The 26,741-nt window shown below is 42.9% G+C and overlaps 1 long non-coding RNA gene and 1 pseudogene across 1 annotated transcript in view; both read right to left on the bottom strand.

Annotated features, from left to right (window-relative positions):
* The window catches only part of LOC148123962 (uncharacterized), a 99,118-nt gene that overhangs the window by 39,285 nt on the left and 33,092 nt on the right, over positions 1-26,741 (bottom strand). The window lies entirely within an intron of this gene.
* Positions 19,064-23,057, bottom strand: LOC148123963 (uncharacterized; annotated as a pseudogene).

Below are 26,741 nucleotides of genomic sequence, written 5' to 3'. Positions count from 1 at the left end.
CCTCGTGTTAACCCAGAGAGAGGGAGAGAGTTGTGAAAACCTCTCCAGAGCTGAAGTCACTTGCCTGCCATAGGCACAAAACCTTCCTGTTGCTGCCCCAGAGAGATTTTCTCAACAGATTATCCAACGAGATTCTCATCATGAACTCCAACCCAGCTTTCCCATCGTTCAAGCTGGATGAGGAGAAGTGGAGTCATACAAGAATCGTTTTAACCACTATATCGACGCCATAGGGCTGGCTGATGCAGGGGAGCACCGAAAAAATCATTTTTTCCTGAGCTATTGCGGGGCCATCGTCTTCGACACCGCCACAGCACTGGTAGCTCCACGTGAGTTAAAAACATTCCTGGACTGAACTGTTAGAAATCCTTACTAACCATTATTCTCCTAGACCCTCACAAATTGCCAGGAGATTCACCTTCCGCATGAGGAAGCAAACAGAAAAAGAGACTATCAACCAATACATGGCTGCCTTGAGGACTGCAGCGCTCCACTGTGGGTTTGGGAGCTACCTAGATGACATGCTCCTCGACCAGCTCGTCTGCGGGGTCAAAGACCTCCATCTCCAAAGACGTCTATTAGCCAAGAAGGACCTCAACCTCGCCCAAGCCGTCGAGGAAGCCTTGGCAGCAGAATTGGCTACGCAATCAGCCACTGAAATCCAAGGCCCCAGTGCACAAACAACCCGCTGCCACCATCCATTCAGAAGAGGTGGTCAACGCAGAGGATTCCAGCGATCAGGCTGACATCCACCGCCTTGCTCAGGCCAGACAACCACAGGTAGGAGCCAGGCAAGAAAGCAGCCACCCACCTAAGCACATCACCCTGTGCCTGTCCTGTGGCGGATCTCATCTGAGGGCCACCTGCAAGTTCAAGGGAGCCTACTGCAACAATTGCCACAAAAAGGGGCACATCGCCAGAGTCTGCCAGGCTGCTCACAGTTCAACGCATGGGGCCCCTCCTTTCACAATCTGGCCCACAAGGCAAGTACTAAACTGTCGCACTCGCTACTTTACTAAACATACCTGCCAAGCCATTAGTAAAATCTCTACTCTCCGCTTTTATTAGAAGGTAAACCTTGTCGTATGGAGGTTGACACGGGTCAGCGCTCAATTATTTCTTGGAACACCCTCAAGAAGCTACAGCCCAAGCTATCCAGAAACCAACTCCAGAAGTGCCAGCTCTCCTTGAGGGACTACCAGGGAAGGACATTCCGGTACTTGGCAAGGCAAGTTCCACGTTAATTTTAAAACTTTCAAAGATTACCTGCCTCTAGTGGTAGTTAACGCAATCTCCCTTCTCTATTGGGGCTTGATTGGTTTCCCCATCTCGGCCTAGGTTTAACAGGAGTCCATGCTGTCTCAACTTCTGACACTGACTCCTTATTCGCTGACTACTCAGACGTATTCAGCAATGAGCTGGGGTGTTATAACGGTACCCCCATCTCATTCTCAGTCGACCCCCAGGCAGTTCCAATCAGGCTGAAACCTCGTAGAGTCCCATTCGCCATCCGGCCTAAACTGGATGCAGAGCTGGACAAGTTATTAAAGCAAGGGGTCATTGAGCCAACAGACTTCGCCAAATGGGAGACACCAATCGTCACCCCCCTTAAGAAGGACGGCAGTCTGAGAATTTGTTCGGACTATAAAACCACAATTAACCGATTTTTACAAGTTAGCGCTTACCCAGTCCCTGTCATTCAGCATCTATTGCACACTTTTGAACCCGGCAACATTTTCGCCAAATTGGACATGTCGCAAGCGTCATGATTGTTCCCTGTTGACAATCAAACAGCCGAACTCCAAACCATCGTCACCCACAGGGGTGCCTTCCGGTGCAAGCGCTCCAATTTGGCGTGAGTGTTGCCCCGGTATTTTCCAATCCCTCATGGAGCGCATATCAGGGCCTCCCTGGCGTGAGTACCCTACTTCGACGACATTTTAGTCTCGGCCAGGGACAGACCCCAACTCTTCCAGAGAGTTAGAGCTGTGTTGGATAGGTTTAGACAGCATGGGCTCAAATTAAAAAGGGAGAAATGTGCCATTGCCACTAGACAGGTGGACTTTCTGGGTTATAAAATTGACGCCTCAGGCATTCACCCCCTGGAGTCCAAGGTTAAGGCAATACATGAAGCACCCATACGAACCACCAAAGCAGAGTTACAGGCCTTCCTGGGATTATTGAACTTTTATGCATCATTCCTGCCCCACAAAGCTTCAGTGGCGGAGCCTCTGCATAGGCTCTTAGATAAAAACTCTCCTTGGCACTGGGGTCACAGGGAAGACTCTGCTTTTCGCGCAGTCAAGTCGTTACTCACTTCAGACGCAGTCCTTATTCAGTTTGACCCCCATCTTCCATTAGTGTTAGCAGCTGACGCATCCCTTTGGGATTGGAGCTGTTTTAAGCCACAGACTACCTAATGGCTCGAAGCACCAATCGCCTTCTTTTCCAGAACTCTCTCATCAACAGAGCGAAACTATAGCCAGATAGACAAGGAGGCTTTAGCTGCCGTGGCAGCAGTAAAGAAATTTCATGAATTCCTTTTTGGCCACTCCTTCGAGCTAGTCACGGATCATAAGCCTCTCCTGGGTCTTCTAGCCAGAGACAAACAGACTCCACAAGTGTTGTCTCCAAGAATGACGAGGTGGGCCCTATTCCTGGCAGCCTACTCGTATAAACTCATCACACCGCCCAGGAAAAACCTTAAGCCAAGCAGACGCTCTCAGCCGCTGCCCCCTGCCTGCTCCAGCTGAAGACCGGCCCCGGTCCATGCTATCTTCAAGGTCACCCAGCTCAACCTCCCAATCACTGCTCTCGACATCGCCACCAAATCCAAACGGACAAAGCGGTCGCCCAGGTACTGGACTGGGTGAGGAGGGGGTGGCCGGGCACTAGTATCGATAGCGAATTCACACCCTTTAAAACCCGCCAACAAGAATTATCTAGTTTGCAGGGCTGTCTGCTGTGGGGCACGAGAGTGGTCATCCCGACCCAACTGCGCACCTGAGTCTTGGAGGCACTACACGAGGGCCACCCTGGCATCGTCAGGATGAAGGCGTTGGCACGAAGCTACGTGTGGTGGCCAGGTCTCGACGACGACATCATCAAATGGGTAAGCTCTTGCCAGCCCTGCCAGGAGTCCAGACCATCCCCTCCAGTCACCACCCCCACAAAGTGGGAAAGCGCCAACGCACCCTGGTCCAGACTACATATTGACTTAGCGGGTCCAATTCATGGCAGAATGTTCTTGGTGGTTGTAGACTCATACTCTAAGTGGATTGACGTGGCCCAACTATCCACAACCACCACACAAGCCGTCACCAAGGAGTTGACCCGCCTATTCGTGACACATGGGCTTCCTGACTCTATAGTTTCTGATAATGGCCCCCAGTTTGCCTCAGCTGAATTCAGTCATTTCACCGCAAACCTTGGCATCCGTCACATCTTCACGGCTCCCTTTCACCCTGCCAGCAACGGATTGGCGGAGAGAGCCGTTAGAACCACGAAGGAAGCATTGGCCAGATTCAGCAAAGAAGACTGGCACCATAAGCTGTCCCGTTTCTTGCTGAGTCAGCACTCAACCCCGTGCACGGTCACTAATAAATCCCCAGCCGAACTACTGATGGGTAGACACCTAAGAACTGTGTTAGATAGGCTTCACCCAAATTACTGCCCTGACTCGCCCCTTGCTTCATCATCGGGGATCAGAGGTTTTGTTTTGCAGGAACGTGTCTTCGCTAGGAACTATGCGGGAGACCCCCTATGGATCCCTGGAGTGGTCGTAGCCATCACCGGTCCCAGGTCATACAGAGTCCAGCTAGAGGATGGCCGCATCTGGAAAAGGCACCTGGACCAGCTACGTAAGCGCCAAGACACTATTACCAGCGCAGAGTCATGGGCACAGTCCAGCACACAGACACCACACCATACTTCCTTCAACTTCAATCCCAGAGATCCCTCACCACCACCACGAGAGACGAGAAGCGTGGGCACAGACAGAGACCACCAGACGGGTATGTCACCCGAGCCAACGGACGAGGACGCACTGTTACCGGTCAGCTGTTCGACTCCCAGACCAATGCAGACCGCTGGGCAAGCTCGCGTTTCCACACCAGTTCAACCATCCACTTCGGACTCTGGGCCAGTGGTCAACTCACCAGAATTACGTCGCTCAGGGCGCCCACACAGACCTCCAGCTTATTTGAACGATTATGCGTGTTCACATCTGGGGGGAAGGGGTGTTATGTCCCTGGAACTCTCTACAGTTCCCACTCAGGTCCGCCCGCGCTGCGGGGGCGTTTGCTGCTTCCCCATTGGCTGACCATCCCCAGCAGCCGGCTATATAAGCAGGCTGCAGGGTTCGGTTAGTCGCTGGTTGCTGCGAACCCGTTCCAGGCGGGGCGAGCACAATCAGTCCTTTATTTTTAAATAAAGTATTTTGTTGCACCAATGCCCTGGTCGAGCCTCTCATTATCCGAACTTAACAGTATCACTGAATAACTTAAAATATGAAATGATTCAGAGTCTAGAATTTTAACTGCCAGGAGAATTGGAATGTAAATGGAGTTAGAGGAAAGGCCAGGAGAAAAACATGGGGAGAGAATTGAAGGGAATCAACCAGATCATCAAGTCAATTTTCCTGCATAATGCAAAATTTATTATATCGTCTCTGATAGATGACTATCCAGCCTTGTCTTAAAGTGAAGGGGTGGCCTTCACATGTAGTGACCTATTTGTAGTAACCTATTTATTGATTAACAACTCTTACTTAGGGGTGGGATTCAAAAATCCCAGCAAACAGTTCGCTGCCCAGTTGCTGTGTGGGCATTGTCATGGTGGCCATGGCCTACTGGAACTTCCTGTTTCTGGCTTCCGGTGGGCCTTCAGAGCCCGGGGGGGTGGGGGTGCTGTTTTTTGCCTTCCCAAGCAGAGGTGATAGTCAGCAGGTTCTGACCAGTTCTGGAGAACCGGTAGTGGAAATTTTGAATAGTTTGGAGAACTGGCAAATACCACATCTGACTGGATATTTTACAGTATCCTTCTCCGCCACACCCACTAAGCCTCACCCACAGAACTAGTAGTAAAAAAAATTGAATCCCACCACTGCTTCCAAGGATCCAGAGGCTTCCCCGAGTTCTGGGAGGGCAAAAACAGCCTCCCCAGGCTTTGAAGGCCCACCGGAAGTCAGAAACAGGCTCATTTCTGAACTTCCAGTACTTCTAGGAAAGGCGTTTTTCACCTTCCCAAGGGTCCAGAGGCCTCCCCCAGGCCACTGGGAGGGCAAAATGGCTTCCTCCAGGCTCTGAAGGCCAGAACAGGCCTGTTTCCAGACTTCTGGTAGTTCCAGGAGGGCCATTTTTCACCCTCCCAAGGATCCAGAGGCTTCCCTCGAGCCTCTGGGAGGGTGAAAATGGCTTGACCCACCAGAACCTGGAAACAGGCCTGATTCCAGACTTCCAAAAGACCCATTTTTCCCTCCCAGAGCCTCCACACGGACCCTGCACTTACCTCCATTGAAAATGGGCCACATGGAGACTCTTGGGAGGGGAGGGCTGGGTGGGTGGGGCCAACCGTTTGGTTTAAATACCAGTTCAGTGAACCAGATGTAACTTTAACATCCGGTTTACCCAAACTGGTCTAAACTGGTAGAATCCCACCACTGCTCTTACTTCTATTTCTTCTTTGCTAGGAAACAGCATTGGCCTAGGATAATTGGCTACTCCTTTATAGAACCATTTAGAAAATCCCCATCACCATATTCATCTTATAGAACAGGAGTCCCCAAACTTAGCAACATTAGGACTTGTGGACTTCAACTCCCAGAATTCCTCAGCCAGCATGGAGAATTCTGGGAGTTGAAGTCCACGAGTCTTAAAGTTGCCAAATTTGGAGACGTCTGTATAGAGTGAGACTGCTCTATTCCCCTAAATACAATACTGAAGACTTGACCAATAGAGCCAAAGGCCTACAAGAGATCTCCAAGGTAATAGTTAAATTTCTGCACTTTGTCAGAAAGTTCATAGCAAACTTTGGTTGGGGTGTTAAATTTTTATGTGAGGAATTGCAAGTGTTTTTATCAATACAGATGAAAGTGTTCCTTTTTCAGTTAATCTAAGCAAAATCCCATTTAAATAATGTGTCTGCAATTGTATTCTATAGAGATAATCAGTAGCTTATTAACCTTAATCATAACACATTATCACTATTTGGTTTCATGTCTCTTAATTTGCAGAACAATGGCAAAGAGCATACTCAACACATATGAATATATTCTCAAGTTACTGGCACTGCATAAATACAGTGACCCTCACTTGAAATGTCAGGGACTTAACAATAAACTATATCACATAATAAAGGGAGATACATGAAAAAGAGTCCAGGGGAGACAGGGGAAGAAACAAACTGATCTGCGAGTTTCTTAAGAGAAAAACACTTAGAATAAAGTGGATCCTAATCAAAGATTCAACCAAAATGCAAGCAAAGGTCAGTAACTCTTGAGCATGTTTGTGAAGTTTCAATTAAACTAGCAGACAATGGTATGTGCTCAGATTAGACTTCAACTCTCCAAGGTTTACTTGGTGGGAAGAGGGTGAATATTTACTTGGGACCAGCACAAAAATAAATTGAGATGTTTTTATGGGTTTTATGGCACTTCTTCACAAAACAGATTGTGTCCTTCCTTGTTTGGGATTGCACACTTCATTGTTGATCAGCAAAGGGCTCACAACATAGAAAAGGCATCTTAAGGCACTACTCTAGAGTCCACTCCTCTGCCTCTCAGAAGTTCTTTGAAAATGATATATACAATTTTTTTCACTTCTAAGCCTCATAACTATTGAGGACAAAGTGTCAAAATCATTATTGTGCTATTGCAGCAATACAAATACAAAATAGATACATGGAGTCCTTCACTTATAACAGTTCATTTTGTGACTGTCCAAAGTTACTATGGCAGTGGAAAAAAAATGAGTTATAACCTTTTTCACACTTAGGACCATTGCGGCATTTCCAGGTCACATAATCAAAATTAAGACTCTAATTCATATTTATAATGGTTGCAGTGTCCCGGGATCATCATCTTTTGTGATCTTCTGACAATCAAAGTCAATGGGGAGCCAGATTCATTTTACAACCATATTACTAACTTAACAGCTGCAGTGATTCATTTAATAACTATAGAAAGAAAGGTAGACAAGATTTATATAACAACTGTCTGACTTAACAATGGAAATCTTGGGCTCAATTGTGGTCATAAGTTGAGGACTCCCTGTTTGCATTTTGCAAACAGGGAAGCTCACAGAATGCTGTCATTCTGTTCCCTACTCCTGGGTTATTTGAGAGTCATTTCATGTCAACATCTCCCTGTGTATTCTTCTAGAAGGGCTGAAATTCAGGAGTCTTGCGGGTGGTTAGGGATTGAGACAAAGGTTTTACACAGAACTCCTGTGTTTCCTGATATAAATCAGACAGGTTTTCCTTCCATTCCTCCTCTTTTATTATTCCAACACTTCCTTATCATTATAGGAACTTTCCCCCTCCAATTAAGACTCTCAGGATCACTCAACTGAGCTTTCCCTGACTACAAGCAAGCATTGCTTAAAATTCTTCCTGTTTATAGTTTTCAAGACTTTTGTAAAGTGCCTGTAACTATTCCAAACTATATCTAGTCCTATCCTGATTGCTGTTAATAACTCAACTACATAACCGCTAAAGCTAATCAAAATGTTTCCTCTGTCATTGTTTCTATGATTTCATCTTCTTATTTGTATTGTCCTATTGACTTTGAACTTACCTTAATAACATGTATAAAAGCTTGTATCAAAATGCTGTCAAGAAGGTAGCAAAGTAGAGATGCTAATTCTCCCAATTCTGGAATTTAAAATAAAACATCATTGCCTTTCACCTGTAGGTGCAGCTAATTTCCTTATCAGCATGTTACGTGGAAGGCCTTCAGCATAGCTGGTCAAAGAAATCAAAAAATAATAGCGTCAAAGACAAAAAACCTAAGGAGAAATATGATGAAAAGGAGACGTATTCACAGAAACATTATAAATGACAGCAGACACATGACAACAGGAGGGCAAGCAAGTTCTGATTGTAGTACAGTTTTTATTCATTCCCATTGCCGTTCTTATAATCTATTTAAGAATAAAATTGGATTAAAGTTTTGCTTCTTCAAAAGTGTTTTGGTATTTTTAGTGTTTTCTCATTTTTCTGTTTAGTATTACAGTGTTTTCTTTTTATTTCAATCACATTTAACTAAATGATAAAGAAACATACAAACATAGAAGCACACACACACACATATGCACATACGCATACATGCACATACAGAGAAAGAAATTTTAAAAGCCCATATCAACAAGAATAGTTAAAGCATTTAAACAAAAACCATTACAAAACAAACAAAAATATTATAGTAAAATACCTGCAAACACGTCGGGTTTTTTTTTTTTTTAACTTTTAGAAGATGTAACAAATATACTCCATTCTGAAAGGTACATTAAGATGCATATGCTTGAATACACTTCATTACTGCTTAAGAGAGGCTTTATTTTAGAACTTTATCACCAATGAAGTGGTTAGATCTGAGAAATAGAGTCTAGGGAAATTTGGCATCCTGACCTATATGGATGGGAGCATAAAGTGCATAAAATTAGAGATTGCTTTAGTAATTTTTCACTTTTGTAATTGTCACCATGTGAAAAGAAGAAGATAGCCATAATAGTTGGTTAAGCTCATTCACTGAAGCCTGCAATGGAGATGTTGCTGTATGCATGTATGTAGGTTTTGTATATGATGTAGATCATTGTTTGGTCACTTTTGTAAATTATTGTATCACTGATACAAATAATGTGGAAAACATTCTTGTTCCAGGACTTCTCAAACAGTGCGTGCATTGTGATTCAGCTACATGGATAGGACACCACAGGATCAATCAATGGCACCTATTTTTTCCCATCATGTTAATCTCTGAAAAGAACTATAACCACTGCTTTATTCCCTGGTCTCCTTAATATCTTCTTTTTCTTTCTAGAATTTAGAATTTTATTCCCAAATTAAACTCAAGCAGACACTAAAAAAAACCTGAATCACAAGAGTTCACAAATTCATAAGATACAAACTATTGTTAGATACTATCCCCAATTTTATTATTCCATCAACTGAACTAAGTTTAAATTTATCTGCAAGGTTTGCCCAGTGTATTATTTTTATAACCTATTGAAAAAAGTTCAAAATTGAATTTAAACTCCTTAAAATGCCAGCATCTATCCTTCATTCTTAACTGAGTAATATTAAGTATTGATTTGAATTTAGAAAGTAGCTGTCTTTTCAAATTGTAGCATTTTTCAAATGAATGAAAAAATGCTTTTATTCAATGTTTCTATTGATATTTTAAGTATCACATGCATTGTTATGTAGTGACAAGACCAAATGCACTTTGGCAGTGATTCAATATAAAATGAGGAGGTGTTGATTTTATTATCACTCTGGCACTATATTTGAAAGTGTGCTAATGACTATTAATGGCCTAATACCCAGCCAAATGAATTCTTAAAAGCAGCCATAAAGGCATTTTTCTCTAATTTTCAATGTTAGAAACAGAATCTGATGTATCATGGGAAATCTTTTTTTTTTTTTTGCTTTTTAAATAAACCCAATTCCTGTTTTATTGAACATTCACTAAAATGCTAATGAAATACAAAAGAGAATATTCTGTAAATAAATATAATTTAGGATTTCAACAAGTTTAGGCTTGAGGTAAAGCTGCTATTGAAATTAACTCATAACATCCAGATCATTTAGGTATAATTGCAGCAATACTAAAAGCAGCATTAATATCTAGAAGAGACAGAAATGTTTCGGTGGCAAATATGAGCATCTCAATTCAGTTGGACCTATTCAGTTGCATAGAAATGGTGAATTAAAACCATTAGATCAGTTTAGATAGACACTGTTCCATTATAAATTGACTCTATGCCATTCACCATGTAATAAATAATAAAAACAAAAATGAACAAGATAGGATCTGGTTACTCTGTACAAAATAGAGATTAAAAACAAGTGGTTTCATCGATTCTAACACTAGGCCTGCTTTTAACTATTTTTTATTTCCTTCTCTTTTGAAGATGGTCTGTTTATTCCTGCTGTTTCTTTCCATTTTTAAATACTTAACAGTTCATCAAAGAGCAGGTCCTAAGTTTATTCCTCCACAAGCTTGTGTAAACAATGCATTACGAATTCTAGCTGACCAGATTATGTGGGCTAAAGTTAAATACCCAGATTCATTTCAAATTATTTTAGGAAACTTTTATAAAGCAAACTTAAGGAAAGAGCTACCAAAATATTTTCAGGATGTCAACTGTCTCACTAGAGGTAATAATATTTTAGACCATTGCTACACAACATTAAAAGATGCTTATCATTTTTTACCACGAGCAGCTGTGGGACACTTTGATCATTGTATGATTCACCTTGTACCTGCTTACAGACAAAGACTTAAAACCACGAAACCACCAATTAAATGAGTGAAGACTTGGACTGAGGAGGCAAAGCTAAAATTACAGGGTTGCCTTGACTGCACTGATTGGAATGTTTTTGAAGATATCTCTGAAGACTTCGATCACGGATACTGTAACATGATATGTCCGTTTTTGTGAAGATCTATGTGTGCCAACCAGAAACCTGAGATTATCCAGTAACAATAAACTTTGGTTCACAGCTAAACTTAAGCAGGTACATTGTAGCAAAGAGAAGCCTACGGAAAAGGCAATAGAATACTGTACAATTAGGCTAGAAACGTATTAACAAAGGAGATCAAAGCAGCAAAAAGAAGCTACTCTGAAAAGTTAAAGAATCAGTTCTCAGCAAATGAACCAGAAAACATGTGGAAAACTCTAAAAATTATCACCGGTTACAGCAAACCTCCTTCCCGTGCTGAAGGAAATCAACAACTGGAAGATGACTTGAATGTGTTTTACTGTAAGTTTGGGAGAAAACTATTGCCACTCATCTTCACAATCCCCATCCCAGGCACACCAAAAAAAGCCAAGCCTCCTACAACCTACATCTAGTTGTTTCAAAATGCAGCAACCTGCATAATTTTATGCAGACATGAGGCGCAAGGTCTATTTCACAGACAAAAGCCAGGAAAAGCACTAGACCCAGACAAAATAACCCCTTCTTGCTTAAAAGTTTGTGCTGACCAACTGACTCCCCTGTTCACCCGCATCTTTAATAAATCACTAGGGATGTGTTCTTGCTTCAAATGCTTTACTATCATCCCGGTGCTGAAGAAACCTTCCATCAAGGAACTGAATGATTTCAGACTAGTTGCTCTATCATCTGTAATTATGAAGACCTTTGAAAGACTAGTGCTGGCCCACCTGAAAACCATCAAGGATCCTCTGTTAGATTCCTTGCAATTTGCCTACCAAGCAAATAGATCGACAGATGATGCTGTTAATATGATTCTGCACTACATCCTACAACATCTTGAATTTCCAAAGACCTATGCAGTTCAGCATTCAATACCATCAATACCCTCATTCCAGATATTCTTCTAACTAAACTAAATCATCTAGCTGTACCTGATCACACTTGTATTCATTCCAGATATTCTTCTAACTAAACTAAATCATCTAGCTGTACCTGACTACATTTGTAAATAGATCATAAGCTTCCTACAGACAGGAAGCAGCAGGTGAAGATAGGCAAAATAACATCAGACACCTGTACAATTAGCACAGGAGCCCCCCGGCTGTGTGCATTCTACACTTCTCTTCTCTATATATACCATTGACTGCATCTCCAAAGATCCCTCTGTTAAAGTACTGAAGTTTGCAATGATGCAACAGTCATTGGTCTCATTTGAGACAACGATGAATCTGCAAACAGACAGGAGGGTTGAACAACTAGCCTTGTGTTGCAACCAGAATGATCTTGAACTAAATACACTCAAAACCATAGAAATGGTGGTAGATTTTAGGAGAAACCCTCCTATACAACCATCTCTTACAATACTACAACAATATCAACAGTAGAGACCTTCAAGTTTCTAGGTTCTATCATATCTAAGACTTAAAATGAACATCTAACATCAAAAACATCAAAAAAGCACCACAAAGAATGTTATTTCTGCACCAACTCAGAAAGCTCAAACCGCCCAAAGAGCTGCTGATTCAATTCTACAGAGGAATTATTGAGTCTGGACATAAATAGTTTCCACTTCTACCCTCAAAACGATGCTATAGGGCACTGCACACCAGAACAGCTAGACACAAGGACATTTTCCCCCAAATGCCATCACTCTGCTAAACAACTAATTCCCACAACACTGTCAACTTATTTACTAAGGCTGTATTATGATTATTCCTCTCATCCTTCCTAGTACCTATCTGTACCTACCTATATGACTATAATTGTGTTACTTGTATCTTTACAGTTTATATTGTTTTATTTGTTTCCTAGTATGATTTGATTGCTTATTAGTAATCGATGAGTATCATTAAGTGTTGCATTTTATAATTCTTGATGAATGTATTTTTTCCTTTTATGTACACTGAGAGCATAATATGCACCAAAGACAAATTCCTTGTATGTCCAATCACACTTGGCCAATAAAGAACTTTATTCTATTCTATTCCAGGACTCCTCAATTGTTGCTGGCTTTTAAAAATCCACATTTACAAGGTTTATAGATTACTTCTTCCCATATGCCTATTGGCAATCTCAAAAACTCTAAAAAACAGGATTTACCTTTGTGAAATCCATACCGATTTTTTGTCAGCAAGGCTCAGACCTGTGCCTTGTTCTCTTTGGTAGGAAAGATCAAGTAGGGTGACTACAAGAGGCAAGGCCTTACTGGCGATATTTCCATAACATTGCATGAGCCTGTTAGAAATGTGTTACTCTTTTTCTTTCTGCTTTCTGCTGTATTGAACAGAAAGATTTTCCTGTTTAAAATCATTTTAATCAGCCATCCACTCTTGTCTTTGCTGGAGATTTAGTACTGATGCCTTTCTTAATTGTCTATATTTTAAAATGGTCAGTGATATATTGGAAGGCAATGGTAGCCATTCCTTGGTTAAAATGCACATGTTTCATCATTTTGTTAGATTGCATTGTTTTTATAAGTTCCTTAATCCTTGCTTTTAAACAGAAAAGCAGAATATAAATATTAAATCAATCAAATCTCATCACATTATTTTATATTAGTATATTTCCTGATCCTGCTGCTTCTATTAGCAAAATGTAATGTTGATTCCCATTCAATTTTTAAGAATTACTTGGATTCCTCACCCAGAATGAATAAAAAGGAAATAATTAAGAAAATTGAAGCTTCTGTTCTGAGTAGCACAACTGTAGTAGGACAACAGAAAACAGATGTCAATTATTTGCCAATGGATGTTGTAGAATAGAATATTTTATGACATTTACTTTGACTTTGTGGAACTGAAATGTGCGTTAGAGAAACACATGGACTGTTAAAAATTACTGATCCATAATTTCTTAAGTAGATAGAGTTGGAGGAATTGTTTATTTATTTATAAAATTTATGGACATCCAGGTTATCACAGGATGACTCTGAATGGCTTACAATCATAAAAATCACGAGGTACATTTTGGATTTCTTTGCATTATTGACTAAGATTCTATGAAAATATTATCCTGAAAACTTGTATTATAACTCAAGAATTTTGGATATTGCTCTTGATTTTTGAAATAGTTTATTTCAGTATGAAAACTATTGGACTAATGCATATTGAGAACATATTTTCCCACTACATAATTTAAGAACAACATTCTATCTCATTCCTTAGACAAAATATTTTAAACACAAAAAATTGAAATCATAGCTGCCAGTTCTTTAGCACAGGGGTTGCCAACCTTTTGGACCTCAGGAACCATCAAACATAATTTAAAATCCTGCGGACCACTAATGCGAATTTTGACTGATGGTGGCTTGCTGATGTTTGCCTAGGGTCTCTGCACAAAGCAACAGGGACCCTAGGAAAATACCAAAAAAAGTCTGCAGGAAAATTCCCCATCCCGTTTTTCTACCGATCAATCATTTTTTATTTGGGATTGCAGGATACTATCTCCAGTTCCATTCTCAGTGGGTGGGGAGAGAAAGACTTTTGGCTTCATGCAAGGAAAGCAGCAGAAGCCGCAGAAGTCTTTCTTTCTGTCCCCCAAACTCCACCAGAAATGAGTGTTTGTGAGACCTGTCACACTGGCGCAGCCTCTTGGAGCAGGATGCCTTGCAGTGCCCCAAAGACTCATTTCTGGTGGAATTTGGAGAAGAGAAAGAAAGACTTTTGCTGCTTTCCTTGCATGCAGCCAAAAGCAGAAGAAGAAGAAAGTGGAAAGAAGCAGCCCGGTGGTCAACGCAGATGCTTGTGGCAAGTGGAGCAAGTTCCCTCACTCCGTCCTCCCCCCCCACTACCTCATGTTGTTTGCAATGCAAGCAATGCAAGCCTTGTGTTCCCATGGGCCAGGTGGGCAATGCAGCCTTGTGTTCCCACACAGCCTGGATTAATTACTTTGGGGGTGGTGGTTTGGGGTGATATTTGTCTGTGAGTTTGTGGTCCTTCCTTCCTCTCTTTTTTTCTCTCCCTTCCTCCCTCCTCTATCCATCCATCCATCCATCCATCCACATATATACATATTGTTGCATTCAACAGCAGTTCTCACTCCGGTCCACTCTTTGAGCGGGAGACAGAAAAGCCCCTGATTGGCACAGAATCTCTCTCTCAGCTGGGTGCCATGTGAGCCGCAGCTAGCTTCAGCTGAGATACAAGCTTGCAATAAAGCTTTGTTAAAACCAACTTGCCTCCACCTCCTCTCTCCTGTGCACCAAACCTTAAAACTGGTGACAAGGATGGGATGCTAGTGAGCTGAGGAGAGTCTCAAGCAAAAGAGAGAGCTGTCACTAAGAGCTGTCACTGAACAAGTGGCAAATGGAGGCACCAGCAAACTTCCCGCCTTTTCATCCGACCACAGAGACATGGATATTGTACATCAATAGATTTGAATGCATTATGGATGCCACTAATCTATCCAACATTCCTCCAAAAAGGAAAAAAGCCTATTTCCTGAGTTTCTGTGGGGCAACAGTCTTTGACACAGCCACCACCATACTGGTACCCCAGACAGTAAAGGCTGTAACCTGGGAAGAGCTGCAGGAGGTGCTCGGAAACCATTATGCCCCCAAACCATCACACATCACCCGCCACCATGCTTTCCAGTAAATAAGTCAAGAGGAGGGAGAATCTATCAGTGAGTATAAGGCAACTTTTAGGTCCTCCGCCCTGCAATGCAGTTACAGAGACTGGCTGGATGATGCGCTGCTGGACCAACTCGTCTGTGGGGTGAGAGACCTTCAGCTGCAAAGGCGACTGCTTGCAAAAACTGACCGCAGCTTAAAGAAGGCAATCGAGGAAGTGCAAGCAACTGAACTGTCAACTCTATCCTCAGCAGAGATCCAAAATCAGGCAGCCTTCCTGAGGCAAAACTTAACTCTACAGTACACTATGAAGATGTATACTTCGTATACTTCGAAGAAGAAGAAGCAATAAACTGCCTCAAAATGCCTCAGTCCATGCAAAGAGGAAGTCTCCCTACAGACAAGAGACAACTTACACCACAGCTGATTTGCCTCAGCTATGGAGGGAACCATCTGAGAACCACTTGCCATTTCAGAAATGCAGTCTGCCTAAAATGCCAAAAGAAGGGTCACCTGGCTAGAATCTGCCAAGCACCAAGAAACACAAACCTGCCAAGAAGTTTCAAAACCAAAGAAAAATGCTATGCCTCAAGAAAGCATTCCCAAGAGCTGAATCACTACCCTATTGTTTCAATATTAATAAAATTAATGTTGATCTTCGCCTAGAAGGCAGCCCCTGTTGCACGGAGGTGGACACTGGTTCCTCCCTATCCCTCCTATCCTAAAAAACACTGAAGAACCTGGTTCCAGACATCAGAAAGGACCACCTGAACCCCTGCAACATGGCCTTGAGGGACTACCAGGGACAATCCATCCCGGTCCTTGGAACAGGCAAGCTCCACATTCAATGAAACAATTATTAATTAATTAATTGATTGATTGATTGATTGATTGATTTCTCAATTGTTACAAAATAATAGGGAGAAGTATAAGCATAAGTAAGAATACAGGAAATAGGTACGATTAAATGGGGACAGTAGGACAGGGACAGGAGGCACGATGGTGCACTTATACACACCCCTTATAGACCTCTTAGGAATGGGATGAAGTCAATAGTGGATAGTTTGAGGTTAAAGGAGTGGGAGTTTGAGGATGTAACTACAGAGTCAGATAGTGCATTCCAGGCACTGATCACTCTGTTGCTGAAGTTGTACTTTCTGCAATCAAGTTTGGAGTGGTTAACATTGAATTTGTATCTGTTGTGTGCTCTTGTATCATTGTGGTTGAAGTTGAAGTAGTCATTGACTGGTAGGACATTGTAGCAGATAATTTTTTTTAATTATGCTTAAGTCCAATGGTAGGTGGCATAGTTCAAGATTATCCAAGCCCAAATTTTCAAGTCTGATGATACAGGGTATTCTGTTGCAAGCAGAGGAGTGTAGTACTCTTCATGTGAAATACTTCTGGACTCGCTCAATTGTGATATACAGTGCAGATTGCAGACAGATGAGCTGTATTCGAGTATTGGTCTAGCAAAGGTTTTGTATGCCCTAGTTAGCAATTCAATATTTCCAGAAAAGCTTCATAAAATTAGATTCACAACTCTTAATGCCTTTTTGGCAATGCTGTTACAGTGAGCTCTCGCGCTTCGGTCATTAGATATAAGTACTCCTAGGTCCTTGACAGAATGAGGGTCATCAATGAGGTCATATCCGCCTAGTTTGTATTTGGTGTACTGATTTTTTTACCAATGTGTAGGACAGAGCATTTGTTGGTTGAGATTTGGAGTTGCCAATTATTTGACCATTCAGACACATAATCAAGGTCAGTAGCATTGTCGGTGGTGTTGAAGAGCAGTAGCATTGTCGGTGGTGTTGAATAGTTTTACATCACCCGCAAAGAGGACACAGTTGCTTATAAGGTGATCGCAAAGGTCATTTATATAGAGTATAAAGAGTGTGGGTCCTAGAACGCTGCCTTGAGGGACACCACGTTAACTGGAGCAGGGTTTGATATAGCGCTCCCTATTTTTACTATTTGTTGCCTGTTTGACAGGAATGCAGTAATCCACTTATGAAGGGATCCAGAAATGCCATAAGAGTTTAGTTTTAACAGTAGTTTGTCATGTACCACTGAATCAAAGGCTTTGCAGAAGTCTATGTAAATTGCGTCTATTGCTTTACCCTGGTCTAGTAGAGTAGTCCATATGTTTTTGCAGTGTAGGTTGCAGGACAATATTTTCCTGAAACCAAGTTGTTTTGTTGGAGAATATGTTGTTTGTGGAGGGTGGAGGGTAAGTGGAGGGTGATGAATTGGTTAATGATTGATTCCATGACTTTGCACGTGACACAACGCAGTGAGATTGGTCTTAGTTTTCAACCAGGCTGGGATCACCCTTTTTGAAGATAGGAATGACCGTAACTAAGGACCATAGGTTCGGTAAGGAGCTGGTACTGAATGATATATCATATATAATGCTTAGGGGTTCTTCTGTGGCAGAGGAAAGCTTTTTTAAGAAGTATGTACATAATCCATTTGGGCCAATAGATAGGGATGGTTTTAGATTACATAATGCCTTTTCTACATTATCTTCTGTAAAGTCAATATGTGGTAGATCATTGCAGTTTGTGGTATGAATAGGAAATCTGGAGCATGAGCCATTGCTGTTAACAAAGACTGAGCTGAAGAATGTGTTGAAGAGGCCTTAACAGCTTCGTCACTGCGTCTTTCCCATTTAGTCCCTTTAGAAGTGGGATGGTTCTTGAGTCTTTAAGTTTGGTGTTTACAAAATTTTAGAAGGCGTGGGTAGATTTTGTACGTAGGAGGTTTTCCTCCTATTTGCAGTAATAATTTGTACATTCTACCTTTATCTGTCAGCATAAGGTGTTGTATTGTTTTTTAAAGTTTGCTACATAGCTAGTTTTGTTTTTACACTATAGTGATTTTTTTAATTGGAGTTTTCTTATTGTTATAGATAATTTGTATTTTTTTTGTTTTTAGGGGTTACTAATGGTACATATATTTTAATGACTCTTTCAAGTTCAAGTAAGAATGCATTATAATGGTCTTCTGTAGTATTAAAGTTAGAGAACAGAATGTGCCAATCAAGAGATGATAGGTCAGCATCTATGAGATCATGGTTGGCTTTTTTGAAATTGTATTTTGGAGATCCGTCATTATGATCTTCTTTGTGAGGGTGTAAATTGAGACAAAAGTCAATCTTACTGTGGTCACTGTTTGAAAAGGGTTCTTGTATTTGTAGGCCATAAATTGAATTTGAGCTGTTGCAGAAGATGAGGTTGAGGCAATTGTTGAGTCTAATGTTGTTAGTTACTAATTGATCTAGTGCCAGTGTAGTAGCAGCATTGTACAGGGTTGCATTATGGGTTCGGATGTGCAGTACATTCGTTTAGGGTCCAATCTATAAGAGGTAGATTGAGGTCACCAAGGAAAATAAGAGGGTGTGGACAAGAGGCAGCCCACGTTAGCAATGAAGTTAGTTTGTTTGCATGAACTAGGTCATAATCAGGGGCTCTGTAGCATAGTAAGAAGCAGATAGTGGTATTTAAGGACAGTTCACAAACGATGGTCTCTGGAAGAGCAAGCTCTTGTGTAATTTGAATCTTTCTTAGATTTAGGGATTTTTTTATAGAAGATAGTAACTCCACCTTTTCTACGGATTTCTGACTGATAAATGTGATATTCTCTGACTGTGGTAATGGAGTCTGGAAAAGATGCATTCAACTATGTCTCACAGACAAATATAATATCGAATATGGCTGTGCTTAGTAAGATGACGAATTCAAGAATTTTGTTTGCGAGGTTTCTTGTGTTGAGTAGTTTGCATTTTAGATATGTAGGAATGGGTCTGGAGGAAGTAAGGGGCTTGCATGCCTATTGTTGGATGTTGGGGTGATGGTTATTGGGATTTAAGTTGAAGGTCTTGCTTTGGATACACTCTGTGAGGTAGTCAATGTATAGGTTAGTATTTCCTTGTTCTTGTAATCTTTTGAGTTCAGAGCATAGTTCACGGGACTGTACATGTTGCTGTAAGGTTAAGTCAGGGCAAGAATGGAGATTCTTATGGTTGATGTTGCTCTTGGCAAGTGAGTTTATAGTGTAAATGAATTTTCATTTGCTTAATTCATTTTTGCAAACAACTCTGCAGAAGCATGGGGCCAACAAGCTATCACTGTTTTTGAACTCTGGGCCAATGTGGGAAATGTCGAATATTTCATCAGGGGAGAGGGTTGATGCTTGATAATCACTGATGATGTTGTGGACATTTGTGATGTCATCATTGTCATTGTTGACTTCAAGACCAAATAAGATGGCATTGGGACATTTCCATTCATGCTTGACAGCTTCTTTGATGAGGATTGGGATATCATTATTTGTTGGATTTGTGTTTTTTTGTGAAATGGATTGTGGTTGCGGTTGTTGAGTAAAGATATGGTTTGCAGCTATGGGATGTTCAGTTTTTTGTGTTTTTTTCAAGGTTAGTTAATCTTGTTTTTATAGTGTCCAGGGATTCTATTATGGTGTCAAGGGATGTTATTTGTGTTTCTAAGGTATCAACTCTTTCGAACAGGGCAATATATTTGTCCAGTTTGGGTCTGCATGATGGACAGAAATATGAAAACCCATGGTTGGGTGATTCTACTAATAGAGCTATTTGCTTGGATAATCCCAAGCAGTCATGGTGAGCGTAGTTGTCACATAGGGAACATTTGATGGAATTTTCATTCTCCTGTAAAGGTTCTTGACATATATGGCATATGCAGGAGTCTTGTGGTTCATTGGTGGGGATTTCTTTCTTTGGGGGTTGTGGTTTGGCATTGGATTGTTTTCCTGGCATGGGTTTGTTGAGATGGTTTGTTGGTTAAATTGTTCAATCAAACAAGATCAATAACAATATTGCACCAATCAATTAATTACACTAATCATGCTAGTCAAGTAATTTCACTAATTAACAATCACCCTAATCAAGTAATTATATTAATAATTAATCACACTGGTCAATTAATTTCACTAATAATTAATTTTACTAATCAATTAAATTACGCTATTTAAATTACATTATTTGCACTAGACATTCTATTAGAAATGTAAGTCATCTAACAGCTATTTGGATTGGACAATATATAAACCAGGATAGACATTTTAATACTGTCTCTTTAAGAGAATCCTAAAAGTGTAATTGGGTGTGGTTTCTCAAACAGCCATAAGATGGAGACAGAAACCTGGGTGGTCTTACTCTTAGTCTCAGAAGAGAGTGTGTCTCAGTGAGTCTCTGTTTCCTTCTGTTGGAGAGTGTTGCCATTCCTCATAATTGACTGATATTCCTGGATTTGGTGTAAGTCTGTTACTGAACTTTTTTTGACACTGGACTTTGTTATTGGATTATCCCTGGACTGAAAACTGACTGATTTAACCTGTGAATGACTTTGGACTGCTTGTTTGAACTTTGCTTAAACCTTTATGGAAAGTAAAAACCTACATTTGTAGGTTGCATCTGTGTATCTGTGTGCTGTGTGTGTACACTGTATCTGTCTACAGTGTATCTGTGTGCTGTGTGTATATTATTCAAACACTTCTCTCAATACATCTCCCTGTGTATGCTCATTCTCCTAACAGGGAATTACCTCAATACATTCTAATCACACAAATCAATCAAACAATCAATCAACTGATCAATTATTTTAGAGAAATTATTATAGAGACATTATTTTATAGACATCATTATCTAATCATTGATAAATGTTTTGAGGTCGTAAAGTTATACGTTTTGAGGTAATGAAGCAATCAGTGTTATAAGTATTGAAGAAATGAGGTAGTAAGTCAGCAAGTAAAGGGTTATTGCTTTGCTGGTGATCCACTTGGTGAGAAAGATTTATTACTTTTCTGGCTGTTGCTATCTGAACTACTTGTATAGCTGACTCCGATTTCAGCTGGCAGAAAATGTTCACTCAGGGAGTCTCTGCCCAGGGAATCTTGGTGAGGTAGAAGTTGAAGGCACGTGGTTTCTTTTTGTTTGAATGAATTCAAAGCAATTGATTTTTGATGAGGTAGAGTTTAGTAATGAAAGGGTTTCTCCTTGGCTTATTCTTAAAGTTTTAAAACTCAGAGTTTAAAGTAAAGAGCCCCCTTCTAGCTCAGAATCATGCTCCTCATCCACTTTCAGCTCAGAATCGCATTTGCAGCCTGCTCTCAGCCCTCTTCTAGCTCAGAATCGTGCTGTTCTCAGTCTCTCAGACTCCACTGATTTCTCTCAAATTACAGTCAGTCTCTCAGACTCCACTGATTTCTCTCAAATTAAAGTGTCCCTGTCAGTTCTTTGCTATCTCTGCTGATCTCAGCCTCTCTTGGAGATCTCACAGATTTCTATTAGCTCCTTTCCAATCTCCCTCGCTCTCTGCTGGTCACAATATAGCTCTGGGAGCTCAGAATCGTGTTCCTCAATGCAATTGGATATTTATTTTTTTTAGGCTCAGAATTTGATCTCCCTCTTGGAGATCTTGCTCAGCATTCAATCTCCCTCTTGGGTCCCGGTAAGCTTTAGTCTCAGGCTCTATAGACTCTCTTTTGTCTATCAGGTGGCTATCGACTTGTCTCATTAGGATTATTTTCCAGTCTCAGACTCCCTTTTGGATCTCCAGGCTAGTTATCCAATATCCACTACCTCGGTGCTTCTTGTCATGGTTCTGCTGACCCCAGGTCCCAGTCCTACCTTAGTAGTTAGTAGATGATTGAAAAACTATTGCAGAGTAATTCACGAGGGCTGTTGCCGGTGGCCATCTTCAATCCAGATTCAATCTGGATTCAATTTTAAGGGACACCCTTCCCCCAATTATCATAAATGGGTGCCTGCCAAGCTTACTAGGTTTGGACTGGTTCCACACACTAGGACTACAACAGGGGTGGGATTCTACCAGTTTGCACCTATTTGCTAGAACTGGTTGTTAACATTCTAAGCAGTTTGGAGAACCAGTTGTTAGAAGAAATTACTGGCCTAATCCCGTAAGGAAGGCAGGAAGGAAACATTCTGGTGTTGCTTACAGAAACTGCCTCTCTGTTAACCCTTATTACATTCTTGGCAGAACTAGACTTCCTGTCTCAGGAGCATCTCTGGAGCTTTTCCCCCCTCCTTTGCTGGTATTTTGCTTGTGTGGAGTGACCAAAGTTACAATGGCACTGAAAAAAGTGACTTATGACCATTTTGCACACTTACGACTGTTGCAGCATCCCCACAGTCATGAGAGGCCAGGGGAGGAGATGCATGCCTCGATGTGAGTGATATTGAGTTGGCCATGCCCAGCCAATAACATGACCACCAAGCCCTGCCCACCAACTTAGCCATGCCCACAGAACCAGTTGTTAAAAAAATTGAATCCTACCCCTGGCTACAAGTGACTTGAGTAAGTGCAGTCACTCTCCACAACCTAGAACAACTTCTTGCTAACTATTCAGAAGTTTTCAAAGACAAGCTTGGCTGTTACAATGGCATTCCTATTTCCCTTAACTTGGACTCCCAGGTGGATCCTATACCAGAGATGGTATTCAACCGGTTCGCACCAGTTCTGGAGAACCTGTAGTGGTGATTAGGCGTGAGTTGCAGAACCATGAGTAACTTCCGGCTGGCCACGCCCCCAAACCAGTTATCCGGTCGCTGGTTGTTCAGTTGCTCAACCCACCTGATGCTCACTCACATCACTCACCCGCCCGCCGCTCTCCCCACCCAGTCATTCCTCCCTTCCTATGTGGCATGCTGGACCCTCGTGACTTGCCTAACCTGACTTCCCCACGTGGTGCCTGCACCCCAACTGAGCATCCCTGATCTGCCTGCCCTGATCTCAGGTAAGTCATGCTAGGCCCTCACCTACTGCATGGGGCCTTTCTGTGCCTCCCCCCCCACCGCCCGGGACCTTTCTGGGTGGGAAGAGGCCAAGGTGGGGTGCCGGGTCAGTCCAGAGGGAAGGGGGCCAGCGGTGGCAGCAGCATGGCTATAGGAAGCAGCCCCAGGAGTTTAGCAGCTTGCCAGCGCCTTTCATTTGGCTCAGCATTAAATCTCACTAATTGATTCATACAGTATGCTGTATCTGGCCTTGACCAATTACTGAGATAAGATAAACTACCAATCAAGGATTGATAAATGTTCTTATCAAAAATAGGACTTTGAAGGAACTTCCAGTTTTCAGGGCTTCGGCGGCAGGCAGAAATCCATGATCGTGCACGGTTTCTGCCTGGGCTCGCTGCTGGAGCATCCCGAGCCAGCTGGCTTTGGAGATAAGCCACCCCCTAGAGGTGGTGAAGATGGGGGAGACCCAGCAGGATTTGAGGGGAGCCACACCTCTCCTCTTCAGCTGGCTATACTCCCTTTCCCGAAGGCGGTAGAGCGGTGGTCAGAAATGGCCACCTCAAAGAAGCACTCAGCCGGAAAAGATAGTGCAGGAGGAAGTTAAGAAGTGAAAGTTTTTGACTGACCGGGACAAAAAGTAATAATCAAGGTACCCTGAAATTTAAATTTTGCAAAAGATACATCGCTCCCAAAGAAGAGTCGGAAGCAGCGAACGAAAGTGAAAAGTATTTTTTTCTTCACTCTCCTTCCTCATGCTGATAACAAGAAGATCTGAATAAAGAAATCAGAAAAATCTGCTTTGGCACCAATAGGTAATTAAACTGGAAATATAATTAAATTAAATATAATTAAATGCCAAAGGGACAATAAAGATTTCTGAACACTAAAAAAATCCTCCTTTTTTGCTATAAGTGGGAAGGGAGAGGAAAAGAATAAGGGCAGGACTTGGAAGGAGGAGACTGCTTGGAATTCAAAAGAATTTAAAGTTAAATCTTAACAAGACTTCTAAAGGATACATTTTAACTGAAACCTTGCAACTAAATAGTAGCCCCAAGAAGAGAAAGTGAAAAAAGAAGAAAGTTGTTAAGTTCGGAGAAGAAGGGAGGCCACACCAGAGCATTTCTCATAACACGCTTTATTCTAGGAATAAAGGGGCTGTCGCATCTGCAGCTAACAGCAGACCTGACAGCGAACAGCAGCTGGCTCAACCTAGCAGCCGGCTTTTATAGCCGACTGTCGAAGGGAGCCAGCCAATGGGGGCCAAGAACGCCCCCGCAGGAATTGCGGACCTGATGGGGAACTGGTGTCAGCCCCGAGGACATAACACCCCTTCCCCCCAGATACGAACATGAATAGTCTTTAAGGTATGAAGGCGGTTTGTGTTGCCGTTCTGACCGTCATAGTTCGGGTGCAGGATCGGGTGGCACCGAGTTCGGGACAGCGGGGTTTTGGTCCATTGGGAGCTGTCCAGTCACCCGATCTTGCTCGCCGGTCACCGGCTGGGTTGTTGAATCGCTTCGGTCTCCCGGAGCGGTAGAGGAACTGCTGGGGGCGGTTGCTGATTCTGTAGGGTGGTCATGGTCAGCCGTCTGCTCCCTCAGTTCAGTTGGTGGAGACATGTCACCCTGAGTGTGCCAGCTGGGGTGCCAGATGCGGTGTCTGGAAGGTTGCCGTGGTCTCTGGGTCGGTGGTGGCGTGCCCGTTCTGCCGGCCCCTCAACTGATCCAGGTGTCTCCTCCAAATGCGCCCGTCTTCTAACTGGACGTGGTACGACCTGGGCTCCGTGATGGCCACGATCTTGCCAGGCACCCACAACGGGTCTCCCGCGTAATTCCTGGTGAAGACTTGCTCCTGTAAGACAAAACTCCTGACCCTACTGTTAGACCCAATGGGTGTGTCTGGGCAATAGTGAGGGTGCAGCCTGTCTAGTATTGTCCTTAAGCGCCTGCCCATCAGTAACTCTGCCGGAGACTTGTTTGTGACCGTGCAAGGGGTCGAGTGTTGGCTTATAAGGAATCTAGAGAGTCTGGAGTGCCAATCATCTTGGGTGAACCTGGCGAGGGCCTCTTTGGTTGTTCTGACCGCTCTTTCAGCCAACCCATTGCTCGAGGGGTGAAAGGGAGCCGTTAGGATGTGCCGGATGCCCAAGTTGGCGACATACTGGCTGAAGTCTGTGGACGTAAATTGAGGACCGTTATCTGACACAATGGTGTCCGGGAGACCGTGTGTGACGAACAAACGAGTCAGTGCTTGGGCGATCGCTCGTGTGGTAGTTGAGAGTAGGAGTGCCACATCGATCCATTTAGAAAATGAATCTACTACTATTAGGAATGTCTTGCCATGGAATGGGCCGGCCAGGTCAATATGTAGACGAGACCATGGTGCGTTGGCGCTTTCCCATTTAGTGGGAGGAGTGACTGGGGGTGCTGGCTGGGATTCTTGACAGGGACGGCAGGAGCTTACCCATTTCGCAATTTCGTCGTCCATGCCCGGCCACCATACATAGCTCCGTGCCAACGCCTTCATTCGTACAATGCCGGGGTGCCCCTCGTGCAATGCCTTCAGGACGGGTCTACGTAGTGTTTCCGGAATGACAACTCTGGTCCCCCATAGCAGACAACCCTGTAAACTGGAAAGTTCCTGTTGGCGGACTTTAAAGGGTGAAAATTCATTAGAAGGGTTACTACCCGGCCACCCCTCCGTACTCCAGTCCAGGACCTGGGCGACCAGTCTGTCCTTCCTGGATTGGAAAGCAATGTCTCTCGCAGTGACTGGAATTCTGAACTCACTGGTGTCAAAAATGGTGTGGACCGGGCCGGATCCTCCACGGGCGTTGGTAGCGGGCATCGGCTGAGGCGTCTGCATGGCTGAGATTCTTTCCTGGCCGGTGAACTAACTTGTATGAATATGCTGCCAGGAATAAGGTCCATCTTGTCATTCGGGGGGACAAGACTTGTGGTGTTTGCTTCTCTCCGGAGAGGAGTCCCAGCAGCGGTTTGTGATCTGTAACCAGTTCGAAGTTGTGCCCGAACAGAAATTCATGGAATTTTTTAACTGCGGCTACGGCAGCTAGGGCCTCTTTGTCGATTTGGCTATAATTGCGTTCTGTCATTGAAAATGTTCTGGAGAAGAACGCGATGGGGGCTTCGGACCCGTTGGGTAGTCTATGACTTAATACGGCCCCAATCCCAAAAGGTGAAGCATCTGCTGCCAAAACTAGCGGTAGATTCTGGTTGAATTGAATCAGGACAGCGTCTGAAGTGAGGAGTGACTTGACTGCCCTGAAAGCGTATTCCTCTTTGGGTCCCCAGTGCCATGGAACATTTTTATCTAAGAGTCTATGCAGTGGTTCTGCCACTGATGCCTTGTGCGGCAGAAATGATGCATAGAAATTCAGCAGGCCTAGGAAGGCTTGTAGCTCTGGTTTGGAAGAAGGAGTGGGTGCCTCGTGAATGGCTTTAACCTTCGATTCTACTGGGTGGATGCCGGAGGCGTCTATTCGGTACCCAAGAAAGTCCACCTGCCCAGTGGCTATAGTGCATTTTTCTTTTTTAGTTTGAGGCCATGCTGTCTGAATCTGTCCAACACCCCTCTGACTCTGAGAAAAAGCTGTGTTCTGTCCCGGGCTGAAACCAAGATGTCATCAAAGCACGGAACCACGCCAGGAGACCCTGTAGGATCCGTTCCATTAACGACTGGAATATGCCCGGCGAC

Source organism: Pseudonaja textilis, chromosome Z (genome assembly GCF_049901715.1).
Source record: "Pseudonaja textilis isolate UNSWEBS1 chromosome Z, rPseTex1.2, whole genome shotgun sequence".
Lineage (NCBI taxonomy): Eukaryota > Metazoa > Chordata > Lepidosauria > Squamata > Elapidae > Pseudonaja > Pseudonaja textilis.
Note: the sequence above shows the minus strand (reverse complement) of the source record. Positions and strands in the feature narration are given on the sequence as shown.